Genomic DNA, 20,905 nt, shown 5'->3' on the forward strand with positions numbered 1-20,905 from the left:
CTGCTGCTGCATTGCAGGTAAGTATTGTTAATTTTAGTTTTATTATTCAGTGGAAGGCTAGGGCTCATTAATCTTCTCTCCTGTAGTAGAACAGAGAGAAAGCCCCAGAAATTGAAAGCCAACAATCCTTTGGATCTTCAACCTAACTTTCTTCAAAACAAGTCATGCCAGGAATATTACACAAGGTTATATAACAGTTTTTCTTTTCATCATGATTGCTTCGAATGTAAACATAGCATTTCATAGCAGTTTTTATACTGTATGTTCACCCATCACAAAACCTTTATTTTATAATAGAAGCATTGATGCAAAATGCTGAGAAATTTTATCATTGAGATAATTACAATTGCATAAAGAGTCAAGCCCAGACTACTGAAATCATGGACACTTTTTATCCTGTATTTCTAGACAGTGTTATTAAATTAAATGTTCTGATTATTTGAAAGATGGGGCTGAATATCCTTTTTTGCTAAGAAAAATTGGTGGATGACATTATGGAATTTCATCTTGAAATTACTTCCAGTTCGAGCTTTTCACTTCAAAAAACACCTGTTCAAACATGCCGAAACCTGGGATCGAACCAAGGACCTTTAGATCTTCAGTTGAACGGTCTCCCAGCTGAGCTATTTCGGCCAGCTTGGAAGATGAATGTATTCACAATTTCGGATTACTATAATGATTTCAAATGAATAAGCTTTAATTAGCTACAGGTACTTTCTCATTCTAAATTTCATTGGAATTTAAGGTGAGTCCATGAAAATCATGAACACCTTAGTATCTGCTGCTGCATTGCAGGTAAGTATTGTTAATTTTAGTTTTATTGTTCAGTGGAAGGCTAGGGCTCATTAATCTTCTCTCCTGTACTAGAAGAGAGAGAAAGCCTCAGAAATTGAAAGCCAACAATCCTTTGGATCTTCAAACTAACTTTCTCCAAACTGAGTCATGCCAGGAAGATTACACAAGGTTATATAACAGTTTTTCCTTTCCTCATGATTGCTTCGAATGTAAACATAGCATTTCATAGCAGTTTTTATACTGTATGTTCACCCATCACAAAACCTTTATTTTATAATAGAAGCATTGATGCAAAATGCTGAGAAATTTTATCATTGAGATAATTACAATTGCATAAAGAATCAAGCCTGGAATACTGAAATCATGGACACTTTTTGTCCTGTATTTCTGGACAGTGTTATTAAATTAAATGTTCTGATTATTTGAAAGATGGGGCTGAATATTCTTCTTTGCTAAGAAAAATTGGTGGATGACATTATGGAATTTCATCTTGAAATTACTTCCAGTTCGAGCTTTTCATTTCAAAAAACACCTGTTCAAACATGCCGAAACCCGGGATCGAACCAGGGACCTTTAGATCTTCAGTCTAACGCTCTCCCAGCTGAGCTATTTCAGCCAGCTTGGAAGAAGAATGTATTCACAATTTCGGATTACTATAATGATTTCAAATGAATAAGCTTTAATTAGCTACAGATACTTTCTCATTCTAAATTTCATTGGAATTTAAGGTGAGACCATGAAAATCATGAACACCTTAGTATCTGCTGCTGCATTGCAGGTAAGTATTGTTAAATTTAGTTTTATTGTTCAGTGGAAGGCTAGGGCTCATTAATCTTCTCTCCTGTAGTAGAAGAGAGAGAAAGCCCCAGAAATTGAAAGCCAACAATCCTTTGGATCTTCAACCTAACTTTCTCCAAACTGAGTCATGCCAGGAAGATTACACAAGGTTATATAACAGTTTTTCCTTTCATCATGATTTCTTCGAATGTAAACATAGCATTTCATAGCAGTTTTTATACTGTATGTTCACCCATCACAAAACCTTTATTTTATAATAGAAGCATTGATGCAAAATGCTGAGAAATTTTATCATTGAGATAATTACAATTGCATAAAGAGTCAAGCCCGGACTACTGAAATCATGGACACTTTTTATCCTGTGTTTCTGGACAGTGTTATTAAATGAAATGTTATGATTATTTGAAAGATGGGGCTGAATATTCTTCTTTGCTAAGAAAAATTGGTGGATGACATTATGGAATTTCATCTTGAAATTACTTCCAGTTCGAGCTTTTCACTTCAAAAAACACCTGTTCAAACATGCCAAAACACGGGATTGAACCAGGGACCTTCAGATCTTCAGTCTAACGCTTTCCCAGCTGAGCTATTTCAGCCAGCTTGGAAGAAGAATGTATTCACAATTTCGGATTACTGTAATGATTTCAAATGAATAAGCTTTAATTAGCTACAGGTACTTTCTCATTCTAAATTTCATTGGAATTTAAGGTGAGTCCATGAAAATCATGAACACCTTAGTATCTGCTGCTGCATTGCAGGTAAGTATTGTTAATTTTAGTTTTATTGTTCAGTGGAAGGCTAGGGCTCATTAATCTTCTCTCCTGTAGTAGAAGAGAGAGAAAGCCCCAGAAATTGAAAGCCAACAATCCTTTGGATCTTCAACCTAACTTTCTCCAAACTGAGTCATGCCAGGAAGATTACACAAGGTTATATAACAGTTTTTCCTTTCATCATGATTGCTTCGAATGTAAACATAGCATTTCATAGCAGTTTTTATACTGTATGTTCACCCATCACAAAACCTTTATTTTATAATAGAAGCATTGATGCAAAATGCTGAGAAATTTTATCATTGAGATAATTACAATTGCATAAAGAGTCAAGCCCGGACTACTGAAATCATGGACACTTTTTATCCTGTGTTTCTGGACAGTTTTATTAAATGAAATGTTCTGATTATTTGAAAGATGGGGCTGAATATTCTTCTTTGCTAAGAAAAATTGGTGGATGACATTATGGAATTTCATCTTGAAATTACTTCCAGTTCGAGCTTTTCACTTTAAAAAACACCTGTTCAAACATGCCGAAACCCGGGATTGAACCAAGGACTTTTAGATCTTCAGTCTAACGCTCTCCCAGCTGAGCTATTTCGGCCAGCTTGGAAGATGAATGTATTCACAATTTCGGATTACTATAATGATTTCAAATGAATAAGCTTTAATTAGCTACAGGTAATTTCTCATTCTAAATTTCATTGGAATTTAAGGTGAGTCCATGAAAATCATGAACACCTTAGTATCTGCTGCTGCATTGCAGGTAAGTATTCTTAATTTTAGTTTTATTGTTCAGTGGAAGGCTAGGGCTCATTAATCTTCTCTCCTGTAGTAGAAGAGAGAGAAAGCCCCAGAAATTGAAAGCCAACAATCCATTGGATCTTTAACCTAACTTTCTCCAAACTGAGTCATGCCAGGAAGATTACACAAGGTTATATAACAGTTTTTCCTTTCATCATGATTGCTTCGAATGTAAACATAGCATTTCATAGCAGTTTTTATACTGTATGTTCACCCATCACAAAACCTTTATTTTATAATAGAAGCATTGATGCAAAATGCTGAGAAATTTTATCATTGAGATAATTACAATTGCATAAAGAGTCAAGCCTGGACTACTGAAATCATGGACACTTTTTATCCTGTATTTCTGGACAGTGTTATTAAATGAAATGTTCTGATTATTTGAAAGATGGGGCTGAATATTCTTCTTTGCTAAGAAAAATTGGTGGATGACATTATGGAATTTCATCTTGAAATTACTTCCAGTTCGAGCTTTTCACTTCAAAAAACACCTGTTCAAACATGCCGAAACCCGGGATCGAATCAGGGACTTTTAGATCTTCAGTCTAACGCTCTCCCAGCTGAGCTATTTCGGGCAGCTTGGAAGATGAATGTATTCACAATTTCGGATTACTATAATGATTTCAAATGAATAAGCTTTAATTAGCTACAGGTACTTTCTCATTCTAAATTTCATTGGAATTTAAGGTGAGTCCATGAAAATCATGAACACCTTAGTATCTGCTGCTGCATTGCAGGTAAGTATTGTTAATTTTAGTTTTATTGTTCAGTGGAAGGCTAGGGCTCATTAATCTTCTCTCCTGTAGTAGAAGAGAGAGAAAGCCCCAGAAATTGAAAGCCAACAATCCATTGGATCTTCAACCTAACTTTCTCCAAACTGAGTCATGCCAGGAAGATTACACAAGGTTATATAACAGTTTTTCCTTTCATCATGATTGCTTCGAATGTAAACATAGCATTTCATAGCAGTTTTTATACTGTATGTTCACCCATCACAAAACCTTTATTTTATAATAGAAGCATTGATGCAAAATGCTGAGAAATTTTATCATTGAGATAATTACAATTGCATAAAGAGTCAAGCCCGGACTACTGAAATCATGGACACTTTTTATCCTGTATTTTTGAACAGTGTTATTAAATGAAATGTTCTGATTATTTGAAAGATGGGGCTGAATATTCTTCTTTGCTAAGAAAAATTGGTGGATGACATTATGGAAGTTCATCTTGAAATTACTTCCAGTTCAAGCTTTTCACTTCAAAAAACACCTGTTCAAACATGCCGAAACCCGGGATTGAACCAGGAACCTTCAGAGCTTCAGTCTAACGCTTTCCCAGCTGAGCTATTTCAGCCAGCTTGGAAGCAGAATGTATTCACAATTTCGGATTACTGTAATGATTTCAAATGAATAAGCTTTAATTAGCTACAGGTACTTTCTCATTCTAAATTTCATTGGAATTTAAGGTGAGTCCATGAAAATCATGAACACCTTAGTATCTGCTGCTGCATTGCAGGTAAGTATTGTTAATTTTAGTTTTATTGTTCAGTGGAAGGCTAGGGCTCATTAATCTTCTCTCCTGTAGTAGAAGAGAGAGAAAGCCCCAGAAATTGAAAGCCAACAATCCATTGGCTCTTCAACCTAACTTTCTCCAAACTGAGTCATGCCAGGAAGATTACACAAGGTTATATAACAGTTTTTCCTTTCATCATGATTGCTTCGAATGTAAACATAGCATTTCATAGCAGTTTTTATACTGTATGTTCACCCATCACAAAACCTTTATTTTATAATAAAAGCATTGATGCAAAATGCTGAGAAATTTTATCATTGAGATAATTACAATTGCATAAAGAGTCAAGCCCGGACTACTGAAATCATGGACACTTTTTATCCTGTATTTCTGAACAGTGTTATTAAATGAAATGTTCTGATTATTTGAAAGATGGGGCTGAATATTCTTCTTTGCTAAGAAAAATTGGTGGATGACATTATGGAATTTCATCTTGAAATTACTTCCAGTTCGAGCTTTTCACTTTAAAAAACACCTGTTCAAACATGCCGAAACCCGGGATTGAACCAGGGACTTTTAGATCTTCAGTCTAACGCTCTCCCAGCTGAGCTATTTCGGCCAGCTTGGAAGATGAATGTATTCACAATTTCGGATTACTATAATGATTTCAAATGAATAAGCTTTAATTAGCTACAGGTAATTTCTCATTCTAAATTTCATTGGAATTTAAGGTGAGTCCATGAAAATCATGAACACCTTAGTATCTGCTGCTGCATTGCAGGTAAGTATTGTTAATTTTAGTTTTATTGTTCAGTGGAAGGCTAGGGCTCATTAATCTTCTCTCCTGTAGTAGAAGAGAGAGAAAGCCCCAGAAATTGAAAGCCAACAATCCATTGGCTCTTCAACCTAACTTTCTCCAAACTGAGTCATGCCAGGAAGATTACACAAGGTTATATAACAGTTTTTCCTTTCATCATGATTGCTTCGAATGTAAACATAGCATTTCATAGCAGTTTTTATACTGTATGTTCACCCATCACAAAACCTTTATTTTATAATAAAAGCATTGATGCAAAATGCTGAGAAATTTTATCATTGAGATAATTACAATTGCATAAAGAGTCAAGCCCGGACTACTGAAATCATGGACACTTTTTATCCTGTATTTCTGAACAGTGTTATTAAATGAAATGTTCTGATTATTTGAAAGATGGGGCTGAATATTCTTCTTTGCTAAGAAAAATTGGTGGATGACATTATGGAATTTCATCTTGAAATTACTTCCAGTTCGAGCTTTTCACTTTAAAAAACACCTGTTCAAACATGCCGAAACCCGGGATTGAACCAGGGACTTTTAGATCTTCAGTCTAACGCTCTCCCAGCTGAGCTATTTCGGCCAGCTTGGAAGATGAATGTATTCACAATTTCGGATTACTATAATGATTTCAAATGAATAAGCTTTAATTAGCTACAGGTAATTTCTCATTCTAAATTTCATTGGAATTTAAGGTGAGTCCATGAAAATCATGAACACCTTAGTATCTGCTGCTGCATTGCAGGTAAGTATTCTTAATTTTAGTTTTATTGTTCAGTGGAAGGCTAGGGCTCATTAATCTTCTCTCCTGTAGTAGAAGAGAGAGAAAGCCCCAGAAATTGAAAGCCAACAATCCATTGGATCTTTAACCTAACTTTCTCCAAACTGAGTCATGCCAGGAAGATTACACAAGGTTATATAACAGTTTTTCCTTTCATCATGATTGCTTCGAATGTAAACATAGCATTTCATAGCAGTTTTTATACTGTATGTTCACCCATCACAAAACCTTTATTTTATATTAGAAGCATTGATGCAAAATGCTGAGAAATTTTATCATTGAGATAATTACAATTGCATAAAGAGTCAAGCCTGGACTACTGAAATCATGGACACTTTTTATCCTGTATTTCTGGACAGTGTTATTAAATGAAATGTTCTGATTATTTGAAAGATGGGGCTGAATATTCTTCTTTGCTAAGAAAAATTGGTGGATGACATTATGGAATTTCATCTTGAAATTACTTCCAGTTCGAGCTTTTCACTTCAAAAAACACCTGTTCAAACATGCCGAAACCTGGGATGGAACCAGGGACCTTTAGATCTTCAGTCTAACGCTCTCCCTTCTGAGCTATTTCGGCCAGCTTGGAAGATGAATGTATTCACAATTTCGGATTACTGTAATGATTTTAAATGAATAAGCTTTAATTAGCTACAGGTACTTTCTCATTCTAAATTTCATTGGAATTTAAGGTGAGACCATGAAAATCATGAACACCTTAGTATCTGCTGCTGCATTGCAGGTAAGTATTCTTAATTTTAGTTTTATTATTCAGTGGAAGGCTAGGGCTCATTAATCTTCTCTCCTGTAGTAGAAGAGAGAGAAAGCCCCAGAAATTGAAAGCCAACAATCCTTTGGATCTTCAACCTAACTTTCTCCAAACTGAGTCATGCCAGGAAGATTACACAAGGTTATATAACAGTTTTTCCTTTCATCATGATTGCTTCGAATGTAAACATAGCATTTCATAGCAGTTTTTATACTGTATGTTCACCCATCACAAAACTTTTATTTTATAATAGAAGCATTGATGCAAAATGCTGAGAAATTTTATCATTGAGATAATTACAATTGCATAAAGAGTCAAGCCCAGACTACTGAAATCATGGACACTTTTTATCCTGTATTTCTGGACAGTGTTATTAAATGAAATGTTCTGATTATTTCAAAGATGGGGCTGAATATTCTTCTTTGCTAAGAAAAATTAGTGGATGACATTATGGAATTTCATCTTGAAATTACTTCCAGTTCGAGCTTTTCACTTCAAAAAACACCTGTTGAAACATGCCGAAACCCGGGATTGAACCAGGAACCTTCAGAGCTTCAGTCTAACGCTTTCCCAGCTGAGCTATTTCAGCCAGCTTGGAAGAAGAATGTATTCACAATTTCGGATTACTGTAATGATTTCAAATGAATAAGCTTTAATTAGCTACAGGTACTTTCTCATTCTAAATTTCATTGGAATTTAAGGTGAGTCCATGAAAATCATGAACACCTTAGTATCTGCTGCTGCATTGCAGGTAAGTATTGTTAATTTTAGTTTTATTGTTCAGTGGAAGGCTAGGGCTCATTAATCTTCTCTCCTGTAGTAGAAGAGAGAGAAAGCCCCAGAAATTGAAAGCCAACAATCCATTGGCTCTTCAACCTAACTTTCTCCAAACTGAGTCATGCCAGGAAGATTACACAAGGTTATATAACAGTTTTTCCTTTCATCATGATTGCTTCGAATGTAAACATAGCATTTCATAGCAGTTTTTATACTGTATGTTCACCCATCACAAAACCTTTATTTTATAATAGAAGCATTGATGCAAAATGCTGAGAAATTTTATCATTGAGATAATTACAATTGCATAAAGAGTCAAGCCCGGACTACTGAAATCATGGACACTTTTTATCCTGTATTTCTGAACAGTGTTATTAAATGAAATGTTCTGATTATTTGAAAGATGGGGCTGAATATTCTTCTTTGCTAAGAAAAATTGGTGGATGACATTATGGAATTTCATCTTGAAATTACTTCCAGTTCGAGCTTTTCACTTCAAAAAACACCTGTTCAAACATGCCGAAACCCGGGATCGAACCAGGGACCTTTAGATCTTCAGTCTAACGCTCTCCCAGCTGAGCTATTTCGGCCAGCTTGGAAGATGAATGTATTTACAATTTCGGATTACTATAATGATTTCAAATGAATAAGCTTTAATTAGCTACAGGTACTTTCTCATTCTAAATTTCATTGGAATTTAAGGTGAGTCCATGAAAATCATGAACACCTTAGTATCTGCTGCTGCATTGCAGGTAAGTATTGTTAATTTTAGTTTTATTGTTCAGTGGAAGGCTAGGGCTCATTAATCTTCTCTCCTGTAGTAGAAGAGAGAGAAAGCCTCAGAAATTGAAAGCCAACAATCCTTTGGATCTTCAAACTAACTTTCTCCAAACTGAGTCATGCCAGGAAGATTACACAAGGTTATATAACAGTTTTTCCTTTCATCATGATTGCTTCGAATGTAAACATAGCATTTCATAGCAGTTTTTATACTGTATGTTCACCCATCACAAAACCTTTATTTTATAATAGAAGCATTGATGCAAAATGCTGAGAAATTTTATCATTGAGATAATTACAATTGCATAAAGAATCAAGCCTGGACTACTGAAATCATGGACACTTTTTGTCCTGTATTTCTGGACAGTGTTATTAAATTAAATGTTCTGATTATTTGAAAGATGGGGCTGAATATTCTTCTTTGCTAAGAAAAATTGGTGGATGACATTATGGAATTTCATCTTGAAATTACTTCCAGTTCGAGCTTTTCACTTCAAAAAACACCTGTTCAAACATGCCGAAACCCGGGATCGAACCAGGGACCTTTAGATCTTCAGTCTAACGCTCTCCCAGCTGAGCTATTTCGGCCAGCTTGGAAAATGAATGTATTCACAATTTCGGATTACTATAATGATTTTAAATGAATAAGCTTTAATTAGCTACAGGTACTTTCTTATTCTAAATTTCATTGGAATTTAAGGTGAGTCCATGAAAATCATGAACACCTTAGTATCTGCTGCTGCATTGCAGGTAAGTATTGTTAATTTTAGTTTTATTGTTCAGTGGAAGGCTAGGGCTCATTAATCTTCTCTCCTGTAGTAGGAGAGAGAGAAAGCCCCAGAAATTGAAAGCCAACAATCCTTTGGATCTTCAACCTAACTTTCTCCAAACTGAGTCATGCCAGGAAGATTACACAAGGTTATATAACAGTTTTTCCTTTCATCATGATTGCTTCGAATGTAAACATAGCATTTCATAGCAGTTTTTATACTGTATGTTCACCCATCACAAAACCTTTATTTTATAATAGAAGCATTGATGCAAAATGCTGAGAAATTTTATCATTGAGATAATTACAATTGCATAAAGAGTCAAGCCCGGACTACTGAAATCATGGACACTTTTTATCCTGTGTTTCTGGACAGTGCTATTAAATGAAATGTTATGATTATTTGAAAGATGGGGCTGAATATTCTTCTTTGCTAAGAAAAATTGGTGGATGACATTATGGAATTTCATCTTGAAATTACTTCCAGTTCGAGCTTTTCACTTCAAAAAACACCTGTTCAAACATGCCAAAACCCAGGATTGAACCAGGGACCTTCAGATCTTCAGTCTAACGCTTTCCCAGCTGAGCTATTTCAGCCAGCTTGGAAGATGAATGTATTCACAATTTCGGATTACTGTAATGATTTCAAATGAATAAGCTTTAATTAGCTACAGGTACTTTCTCATTCTAAATTTCATTGGAATTTAAGGTGAGTCCATGAAAATCATGAACACCTTAGTATCTGCTGCTGCATTGCAGGTAAGTATTGTTAATTTTAGTTTTATTGTTCAGTGGAAGGCTAGGGCTCATTAATCTTCTCTCCTGTAGTAGAAGAGAGAGAAAGCCCCAGAAATTGAAAGCCAACAATCCTTTGGATCTTCAACCTAACTTTCTCCAAACTGAGTCATGCCAGGAAGATTACACAAGGTTATATAACAGTTTTTCCTTTCATCATGATTGCTTCGAATGTAAACATAGCATTTCATAGCAGTTTTTATACTGTATGTTCACCCATCACAAAACCTTTATTTTATAATAGAAGCATTGATGCAAAATGCTGAGAAATTTTATTATTGAGATAATTACAATTGCATAAAGAGTCAAGCCCAGACTACTGAAATCATGGACACTTTTTATCCTGTATTTCTGGACAGTGTTATTAAATGAAATGTTCTGATTATTTCAAAGATGGGGCTGAATATTCTTCTTTGCTAAGAAAAATTAGTGGATGACATTATGGAATTTCATCTTGAAATTACTTCCAGTTCGAGCTTTTCACTTCAAAAAACACCTGTTGAAACATGCCGAAACCCGGGATTGAACCAGGAACCTTCAGAGCTTCAGTCTAACGCTTTCCCAGCTGAGCTATTTCAGCCAGCTTGGAAGAAGAATGTATTCACAATTTCGGATTACTGTAATGATTTCAAATGAATAAGCTTGAATTAGCTACAGGTACTTTCTCATTCTAAATTTCATTGGAATTTAAGGTGAGTCCATGAAAATCATGAACACCTTAGTATCTGCTGCTGCATTGCAGGTAAGTATTGTTAATTTTAGTTTTATTGTTCAGTGGAAGGCTAGGGCTCATTAATCTTCTCTCCTGTAGTAGAAGAGAGAGAAAGCCCCAGAAATTGAAAGCCAACAATCCTTTGGATCTTCAACCTAACTTTCTCCAAACTGAGTCATGCCAGGAAGATTACACAAGGTTATATAACAGTTTTTCCTTTCATCATGATTGCTTCGAATGTAAACATAGCATTTCATAGCAGTTTTTATACTGTATGTTCACCCATCACAAAACCTTTATTTTATAATAGAAGCATTGATGCAAAATGCTGAGAAATTTTATCATTGAGATAATTACAATTGCATAAAGAGTCAAGCCCGGACTACTGAAATCATGGACACTTTTTATCCTGTGTTTCTGGACAGTGTTATTAAATGAAATGTTATGATTATTTGAAAGATGGGGCTGAATATTCTTCTTTGCTAAGAAAAATTGGTGGATGACATTATGGAATTACATCTTGAAATTACTTCCAGTTCGAGCTTTTCACTTCAAAAAACACCTGTTCAAACATGCCAAAACCCAGGATTGAACCAGGGACCTTCAGATCTTCAGTCTAACACTTTCCCAGCTGAGCTATTTCAGCCAGCTTGGAAGAAGAATGTATTCACAATTTCGGATTACTGTAATGATTTCAAATGAATAAGCTTTAATTAGCTACAGGTACTTTCTCATTCTAAATTTCATTGGAATTTAAGGTGAGTCCATGAAAATCATGAACACCTTAGTATCTGCTGCTGCATTGCAGGTAAGTATTGTTAATTTTAGTTTTATTGTTCAGTGGAAGGCTTGGGCTCATTAATCTTCTCTCCTGTAGTAGAAGAGAGAGAAAGCCCCAGAAATTGAAAGCCAACAATCCATTGGCTCTTCAACCTAACTTTCTCCAAACTGAGTCATGCCAGGAAGATTACACAAGGTTATATAACAGTTTTTCCTTTCATCATGATTGCTTCGAATGTAAACATAGCATTTCATAGCAGTTTTTATACTGTATGTTCACCCATCACAAAACCTTTATTTTATAATAGAAGCATTGATGCAAAATGCTGAGAAATTTTATCATTGAGATAATTACAATTGCATAAAGAGTCAAGCCCGGACTACTGAAATCATGGACACTTTTTATCCTGTATTTCTGAACAGTGTTATTAAATGAAATGTTCTGATTATTTGAAAGATGGGGCTGAATATTCTTCTTTGCTAAGAAAAATTGGTGGATGACATTATGGAATTTCATCTTGAAATTACTTCCAGTTCGAGCTTTTCACTTCAAAAAACACCTGTTCAAACATGCCGAAACCCGGGATCGAACCAGGGACCTTTAGATCTTCAGTCTAACGCTCTCCCAGCTGAGCTATTTCGGCCAGCTTGGAAGATGAATGTATTTAAAATTTCGGATTACTATAATGATTTCAAATGAATAAGCTTTAATTAGCTACAGGTACTTTCTCATTCTAAATTTCATTGGAATTTAAGGTGAGTCCATGAAAATCATGAACACCTTAGTATCTGCTGCTGCATTGCAGGTAAGTATTGTTAATTTTAGTTTTATTGTTCAGTGGAAGGCTAGGGCTCATTAATCTTCTCTCCTGTAGTAGAAGAGAGAGAAAGCCTCAGAAATTGAAAGCCAACAATCCTTTGGATCTTCAAACTAACTTTCTCCAAACTGAGTCATGCCAGGAAGATTACACAAGGTTATATAACAGTTTTTCCTTTCATCATGATTGTTTCGAATGTAAACATAGCATTTCATAGCAGTTTTTATACTGTATGTTCACCCATCACAAAACCTTTATTTTATAATAGAAGCATTGATGCAAAATGCTGAGAAATTTTATCATTGAGATAATTACAATTGCATAAAGAATCAAGCCTGGACTACTGAAATCATGGACACTTTTTGTCCTGTATTTCTGGACAGTGTTATTAAATTAAATGTTCTGATTATTTGAAAGATGGGGCTGAATATTCTTCTTTGCTAAGAAAAATTGGTGGATGACATTATGGAATTTCATCTTGAAATTACTTCCAGTTCGAGCTTTTCACTTCAAAAAACACCTGTTCAAACATGCCGAAACCCGGGATCGAACCAGGGACCTTTAGATCTTCAGTCTAGCGCTCTCCCAGCTGAGCTATTTCGGCCAGCTTGGAAAATGAATGTATTCACAATTTCGGATTACTATAATGATTTTAAATGAATAAGCTTTAATTAGCTACAGGTACTTTCTTATTCTAAATTTCATTGGAATTTAAGGTGAGTCCATGAAAATCATGAACACCTTAGTATCTGCTGCTGCATTGCAGGTAAGTATTGTTAATTTTAGTTTTATTGTTCAGTGGAAGGCTAGGGCTCATTAATCTTCTCTCCTGTAGTAGAAGAGAGAGAAAGCCCCAGAAATTGAAAGCCAACAATCCTTTGGATCTTCAACCTAACTTTCTCCAAACTGAGTCATGCCAGGAAGATTACACAAGGTTATATAACAGTTTTTCCTTTCATCATGATTGCTTCGAATGTAAACATAGCATTTCATAGCAGTTTTTATACTGTATGTTCACCCATCACAAAACCTTTATTTTATAATAGAAGCATTGATGCAAAATGCTGAGAAATTTTATCATTGAGATAATTACAATTGCATAAAGAGTCAAGCCCGGACTACTGAAATCATGGACACTTTTTATCCTGTGTTTCTGGACAGTGTTATTAAATGAAATGTTATGATTATTTGAAAGATGGGGCTGAATATTCTTCTTTGCTAAGAAAAATTGGTGGATGACATTATGGAATTTCATCTTGAAATTACTTCCAGTTCGAGCTTTTCACTTCAAAAAACACCTGTTCAAACATGCCAAAACCCAGGATTGAACCAGGGACCTTCAGATCTTCAGTCTAACGCTTTCCCAGCTGAGCTATTTCAGCCAGCTTGGAAGAAGAATGTATTCACAATTTCGGATTACTGTAATGATTTCAAATGAATAAGCTTTAATTAGCTACAGGTACTTTCTCATTCTAAATTTCATTGGAATTTAAGGTGAGTCCATGAAAATCATGAACACCTTAGTATCTGCTGCTGCATTGCAGGTAAGTATTGTTAATTTTAGTTTTATTGTTCAGTGGAAGGCTAGGGCTCATTAATCTTCTCTCCTGTAGTAGAAGAGAGAGAAAGCCCCAGAAATTGAAAGCCAACAATCCATTGGCTCTTCAACCTAACTTTCTCCAAACTGAGTCATGCCAGGAAGATTACACAAGGTTATATAACAGTTTTTCCTTTCATCATGATTGCTTCGAATGTAAACATAGCATTTCATAGCAGTTTTTATACTGTATGTTCACCCATCACAAAACCTTTATTTTATAATGGAAGCATTGATGCAAAATGCTGAGAAATTTTATCATTGAGATAATTACAATTGCATAAAGAGTCAAGCCCGGACTACTGAAATCATGGACACTTTTTATCCTGTATTTCTGAACAGTGTTATTAAATGAAATGTTCTGATTATTTGAAAGATGGGGCTGAATATTCTTCTTTGCTAAGAAAAATTGGTGGATGACATTATGGAATTTCATCTTGAAATTACTTCCAGTTCGAGCTTTTCACTTCAAAAAACACCTGTTCAAACATGCCAAAACCCAGGATTGAACCAGGGACCTTCAGATCTTCAGTCTAATGCTTTCCCAGCTGAGCTATTTCAGCCAGCTTGGAAGAAGAATGTATTCACAATTTCGGATTACTGTAATGATTTCAAATGAATAAGCTTTAATTAGCTACAGGTACTTTCTCATTCTAAATTTCATTGGAATTTAAGGTGAGTCCATGAAAATCATGAACACCTTAGTATCTGCTGCTGCATTGCAGGTAAGTATTGTTAATTTTAGTTTTATTGTTCAGTGGAAGGCTAGGGCTCATTAATCTTCTCTCCTGTAGTAGAAGAGAGAGAAAGCCCCAGAAATTGAAAGCCAACAATCCTTTGGATCTTCAACCTAACTTTCTCCAAACTGAGTCATGCCAGGAAGATTACACAAGGTTATATAACAGTTTTTCCTTTCATCATGATTGCTTCGAATGTAAACATAGCATTTCATAGCAGTTTTTATACTGTATGTTCACCCATCACAAAACCTTTATTTTATAATAGAAGCATTGATGCAAAATGCTGAGAAATTTTATCATTGAGATAATTACAATTGCATAAAGAGTCAAGCCTGGACTACTGAAATCATGGACACTTTTTATCCTGTATTTCTGGACAGTGTTATTAAATGAAATGTTCTGATTATTTGAAAGATGGGGCTGAATATTCTTCTTTGCTAAGAGAAATTGGTGGATGACATTATGGAATTTCATCTTGAAATTACTTCCAGTTCGAGCTTTTCACTTCAAAAACCACCTGTTCAAACATGCCGAAACCCGGGATCGAATCAGGGACTTTTAGATCTTCAGTCTAACGCTCTCCCAGCTGAGCTATTTCGGCCAGCTTGGAAGATGAATGTATTCACAATTTCGGATTACTATAATGATTTCAAATGAATAAGCTTTAATTAGCTACAGGTACTTTCTCATTCTAAATTTCATTGGAATTTAAGGTGAGTCCATGAAAATCATGAACACCTTAGTATCTGCTGCTGCATTGCAGGTAAGTATTGTTAATTTTAGTTTTATTGTTCAGTGGAAGGCTAGGGCTCATTAATCTTCTCTCCTGTAGTAGAAGAGAGAGAAAGCCCCAGAAATTGAAAGCCAACAATCCTTTGGATCTTCAAACTAACTTTCTCCAAACTGAGTCATGCCAGGAAGATTACACAAGGTTATATAACAGTTTTTCCTTTCATCATGATTGCTTCGAATGTAAACATAGCATTTCATAGCAGTTTTTATACTGTATGTTCACCCATCACAAAACCTTTATTTTATAATAGAACCATTGATGCAAAATGCTGAGAAATTTTATCATTGAGATAATTACAATTGCATAAAGAGTCAAGCCTGGACTACTGAAATCATGAACACTTTTTATCCTGTATTTCTGGACAGTGTTATTAAATGAAATGTTCTGATTATTTGAAAGATGGGGCTGAATATTCTTCTTTGCTAAGAGAAATTGGTGGATGACATTATGGAATTTCATCTTGAAATTACTTCCAGTTCGAGCTTTTCACTTCAAAAAACACCAGTTCAAACATGCCGAAACCCAGGATTGAACCAGGGACCTTCAGATCTTCAGTCCAACGCTTTCCCAGCTGAGCTATTTCAGCCAGCTTGGAAGAAGAATGTATTCACAATTTCGGATTACTGTAATGATTTCAAATAAATAAGCTTTAATTAGCTACAGGTACTTTCTCATTCTAAATTTCATTGGAATTTAAGGTGAGTCCATGAAAATCATGAACACCTTAGTATCTGCTGCTGCATTGCAGGTAAGTATTGTTAATTTTAGTTTTATTGTTCAGTGGAAGGCTAGGGCTCATTAATCTTCTCTCCTGTAGTAGAAGAGAGAGAAAGCCTCAGAAATTGAAAGCCAACAATCCTTTGGATCTTCAAACTAACTTTCTCCAAACTGAGTCATGCCAGGAAGATTACACAAGGTTATATAACAGTTTTTCCTTTCATCATGATTGCTTCGAATGTAAATATAGCATTTCATAGCAGTTTTTATACTGTATGTTCACCCATCACAAAACCTTTATTTTATAATAGAAGCATTGATGCAAAATGCTGAGAAATTTTATCATTGAGATAATTACAATTGCATAAAGAATCAAGCCTGGACTACTGAAATCATGGACACTTTTTGTCCTGTATTTCTGGACAGTGTTATTAAATTAAATGTTCTGATTATTTGAAAGATGGGGCTGAATATTCTTCTTTGCTAAGAAAAATTGGTGGATGACATTATGGAATTTCATCTTGAAATTACTTCCAGTTCGAGCTTTTCACTTCAAAAAACACCTGTTCAAACATGCCGAAACCCGGGATCGAACCAGGGACCTTTAGATCTTCAGTCTAACGCTCTCCCAGCTGAGCTATTTCGGCCAGCTTGGAAGATGAATGTATTCACAATTTCGGATTACTATAATGATTTTAAATGAATAAGCTTTAATTAGCTACAGGTACTTTCTCATTCTAAATTTCATTGGAATTTAAGGTGAGACCATGAAAATCATGAACACCTTAGTATCTGCTGCTGCATTGCAGGTAAGTATTGTTAATTTTAGTTTTATTGTTCAGTGGAAGGCTAGGGCTCATTAATCTTCTCTCCTGTAGTAGAAGAGAGAGAAAGCCCCAGAAATTGAAAGCCAATAATCCTTTGGATCTTCAACCTAACTTTCTCCAAACTGAGTCATGCCAGGAAGATTACACAAGGTTATATAACAGTTTTTCCTATCTTCATGATTGCCTCGAATGTAAACATAGCATTTCATAGCAGTTTTTATACTGTATGTTCACCCATCACAAAACCTTTATTTTATAATAGAAGCATTGATGCAAAATGCTGAGAAATTTTATCATTGAGATAATTACAATTGCATAAAGAGTCAAGCCCGGACTACTGAAATCATGGACACTTTTTATCCTGTATTTCTGGACAGTGTTATTAAATGAAATGTTCTGATTATTTCAAAGATGGGGCTGAATATTCTTCTTTGCTAAGAAAAATTAGTGGATGACATTATGGAATTTCATCTTGAAATTACTTCCAGTTCGAGCTTTTCACTTCAAAAAACACCTGTTGAAACATGCCGAAACCCGGGATTGAACCAGAAACCTTCAGATCTTCAGTCTAACGCTTTCCCAGCTGAGCTATTTCAGCCAGCTTGGAAGAAGAATGTATTCACAATTTCGGATTACTGTAATGATTTCAAATGAATAAGCTTTAATTAGCTACAGGTACTTTCTCATTCTAAATTTCATTGGAATTTAAGGTGAGTCCATGAAAATCATGAACACCTTAGTATCTGCTGCTGCATTGCAGGTAAGTATTGTTAATTTTAGTTTTATTGTTCAGTGGAAGGCTAGGGCTCATTAATCTTCTCTCCTGTAGTAGAAGAGAGAGAAAGCCCCAGAAATTGAAAGCCAACAATCCTTTGGATCTTCAACCTAACTTTCTCCAAACTGAGTCATGCCAGGAAGATTACACAAGGTTATATAACAGTTTTTCCTTTCATCATGATTGCTTTGAATGTAAACATAGCATTTCATAGCAGTTTTTATACTGTATGTTCACCCATCACAAAACCTTTATTTTATAATAGAAGCATTGATGCAAAATGCTGAGAAATTTTATCATTGAGATAATTACAATTGCATAAAGAGTCAAGCCCGGACTACTGAAATCATGGACACTTTTTATCCTGTGTTTCTGGACAGTGTTATTAAATGAAATGTTATGATTATTTGAAAGATGGGGCTGAATATTCTTCTTTGCTAAGAAAAATTGGTGGATGACATTATGGAATTTCATCTTGAAATTACTTCCAGTTCGAGCTTTTCACTTCAAAAAACACCTGTTCAAACATGCCGAAACCCGGGATCGAATCAGGGACTTTTAGATCTTCAGTCTAACGCTCTCCCAGCTGAGCTATTTCGGCCAGCTTGGAAGATGAATGTATTCACAATTTCGGATTACTATAATGATTTCAAATGAATAAGCTTTAATTAGCTACAGGTACTTTCTCATTCTAAATTTCATTGGAATTTAAGGTGAGTCCATGAAAATCATGAACACCCTAGTATCTGCTGCTGCATTGCAGGTAAGTATTGTTAATTTTAGTTTTATTGTTCAGTGGAAGGCTAGGGCTCATTAATCTTCTCTCCTGTAGTAGAAGAGAGAGAAAGCCCCAGAAATTGAAAGCCAACAATCCTTTGGATCTTCAACCTAACTTTCTCCAAACTGAGTCATGCCAGGAAGATTACACAAGGTTATATAACAGTTTTTCCTTTCATCATGATTTCTTCGAATGTAAACATAGCATTTCATAGCAGTTTTTATACTGTATGTTCACCGATCACAAAACCTTTATTTTATAATAGAAGCATTGATGCAAAATGCTGAGAAATTTTATCATTGAGATAATTACAATTGCATAAAGAGTCAAGCCCGGACTACTGAAATCATGGACACTTTTTATCCTGTATTTCTGGACAGTGTTATTAAATGAAATGTTCTGATTATTTGAAAGATGGGGCTGAATATTCTTCTTTGCTAAGAAAAATTGGTGGATGACATTATGGAATTTCATCTTGAAATTACTTCCAGTTCGAGCTTTTCACTTCAAAAAACACCAGTTCAAACATGCCGAAACCCAGGATTGAACCAGGGACCTTCAGATCTTCAGTCTAATGCTTTCCCAGCTGAGCTATTTCAGCCAGCTTGGAAGAAGAATGTATTCACAATTTCGGATTACTGTAATGATTTCAAATGAATAAGCTTTAATTAGCTACAGGTACTTTCTCATTCTAAATTTCATTGGAATTTAAGGTGAGTCCATGAAAATCATGAACACCTTAGTATCTGCTGCTGCATTGCAGGTAAGTATTGTTAATTTTAGTTTTATTGTTCAGTGGAAGGCTAGGGCTCATTAATCTTCTCTCCTGTAGTAGAAGAGAGAGAAAGCCTCAGAAATTGAAAGCCAACAATCCTTTGGATCTTCAAACTAACTTTCTCCAAACTGAGTCATGCCAGGAAGATTACACAAGGTTATATAACAGTTTTTCCTTTCATCATGATTGCTTCGATTGTAAACATAGCATTTCATAGCAGTTTTTATACTGTATGTTCACCCATCACAAAACCTTTATTTTATAATAGAAGCATTGATGCAAAATGCTGAGAAATTTTATCATTGAGATAATTACAATTGCATAAAGAGTCAAGCCCGGACTACTGAAATCATGGACACTTTTTATCCTGTATTTCTGGACAGTGTTATTAAATTAAATGTTCTGATTATTTCAAAGATGGGGCTGAATATTCTTCTTTGCTAAGAAAAATTAGTGGATGACATTATGGAATTTCATCTTGAAATTACTTCCAGTTCGAGCTTTTCACTTCAAAAAACACCTGTTGAAACATGCCGAAACCCGGGATTGAACTAGAAACCTTCAGATCTTCAGTCTAACGCTTTCCCAGCTGAGCTATTTCAGCCAGCTTGGAAGAAGAATGTATTCACAATTTCGGATTACTATAATGATTTCAAATGAATAAGCTTTAATTAGCTACAGGTACTTTCTCATTCTAAATTTCATTGGAATTTAAGGTGAGTCCATGAAAATCATGAACACCTTAGTATCTGCTGCTGCATTGCAGGTAAGTATTGTTAATTTTAGTTTTATTGTTCAGTGGAAGGCTAGGGCTCATTAATCTTCTCTCCTGTAGTAGAAGAGAGAGAAAGCCCCAGAAATTGAAAGCCAACAATCCTTTGGATCTTCAACCTAACTTTCTCCAAACTGAGTCATGCCAGGAAGATTACACAAGGTTATATAACAGTTTTTCCTTTCATCATGATTTCTTCGAATGTAAACATAGCATTTCATAGCAGTTTTTATACTGTATGTTCACCCATCACAAAACCTTTATTTTATAATAGAAGCATTGATGCAAAATGCTGAGAAATTTTATCATTGAGATAATTACAATTGCATAAAGAGTCAAGCCCGGACTACCGAAATCATGGACACTTTTTATCGTGTATTTCTGGACAGTGTTATTAAATTAAATGTTCTGATTATTTGAAAGATGGGGCTGAATATTCTTCTTTGCTAAGAGAAATTGGTGGATGACATTATGGAATTTCATCTTGAAATTACTTCCAGTTCGAGCTTTTCACTTCAAAAAACACCTGTTCAAACATGCCGAAACCCGGTATCGAACCAGGGACCTTTAGATCTTCAGTGTAACACTCTCCCAGCTGAGCTATTTCGGCCAGCTTGGAAGATGAATGTATTCACAATTTCGGATTACTATAAT

At 35.1% G+C, this 20,905-nt stretch overlaps 5 non-coding genes across 5 annotated transcripts; all 5 read right to left on the reverse strand.

The window, feature by feature from the left end:
- Positions 1-1,338: 1,338 nt before the first annotated feature.
- On the reverse strand, positions 1,339-1,411 carry TRNAF-GAA (transfer RNA phenylalanine (anticodon GAA)). Its single transcript has one exon. It is a non-coding gene; the product is annotated as a tRNA-Phe (tRNA).
- Positions 1,412-8,340: 6,929 nt separating this feature from the next.
- Positions 8,341-8,413, reverse strand: TRNAF-GAA (transfer RNA phenylalanine (anticodon GAA)). Its single transcript has one exon. It is a non-coding gene; the product is annotated as a tRNA-Phe (tRNA).
- Positions 8,414-9,118: 705 nt separating this feature from the next.
- Positions 9,119-9,191, reverse strand: TRNAF-GAA (transfer RNA phenylalanine (anticodon GAA)). Its single transcript has one exon. It is a non-coding gene; the product is annotated as a tRNA-Phe (tRNA).
- Positions 9,192-12,230: 3,039 nt separating this feature from the next.
- On the reverse strand, positions 12,231-12,303 carry TRNAF-GAA (transfer RNA phenylalanine (anticodon GAA)). Its single transcript has one exon. It is a non-coding gene; the product is annotated as a tRNA-Phe (tRNA).
- Positions 12,304-16,898: 4,595 nt separating this feature from the next.
- TRNAF-GAA (transfer RNA phenylalanine (anticodon GAA)) lies at positions 16,899-16,971 on the reverse strand. Its single transcript has one exon. It is a non-coding gene; the product is annotated as a tRNA-Phe (tRNA).
- Positions 16,972-20,905: the final 3,934 nt, after the last annotated feature.

The sequence above is a fragment of the Mixophyes fleayi genome, chromosome 3, assembly GCF_038048845.1.
Source record: "Mixophyes fleayi isolate aMixFle1 chromosome 3, aMixFle1.hap1, whole genome shotgun sequence".
Classification (NCBI taxonomy): domain Eukaryota; kingdom Metazoa; phylum Chordata; class Amphibia; order Anura; family Limnodynastidae; genus Mixophyes; species Mixophyes fleayi.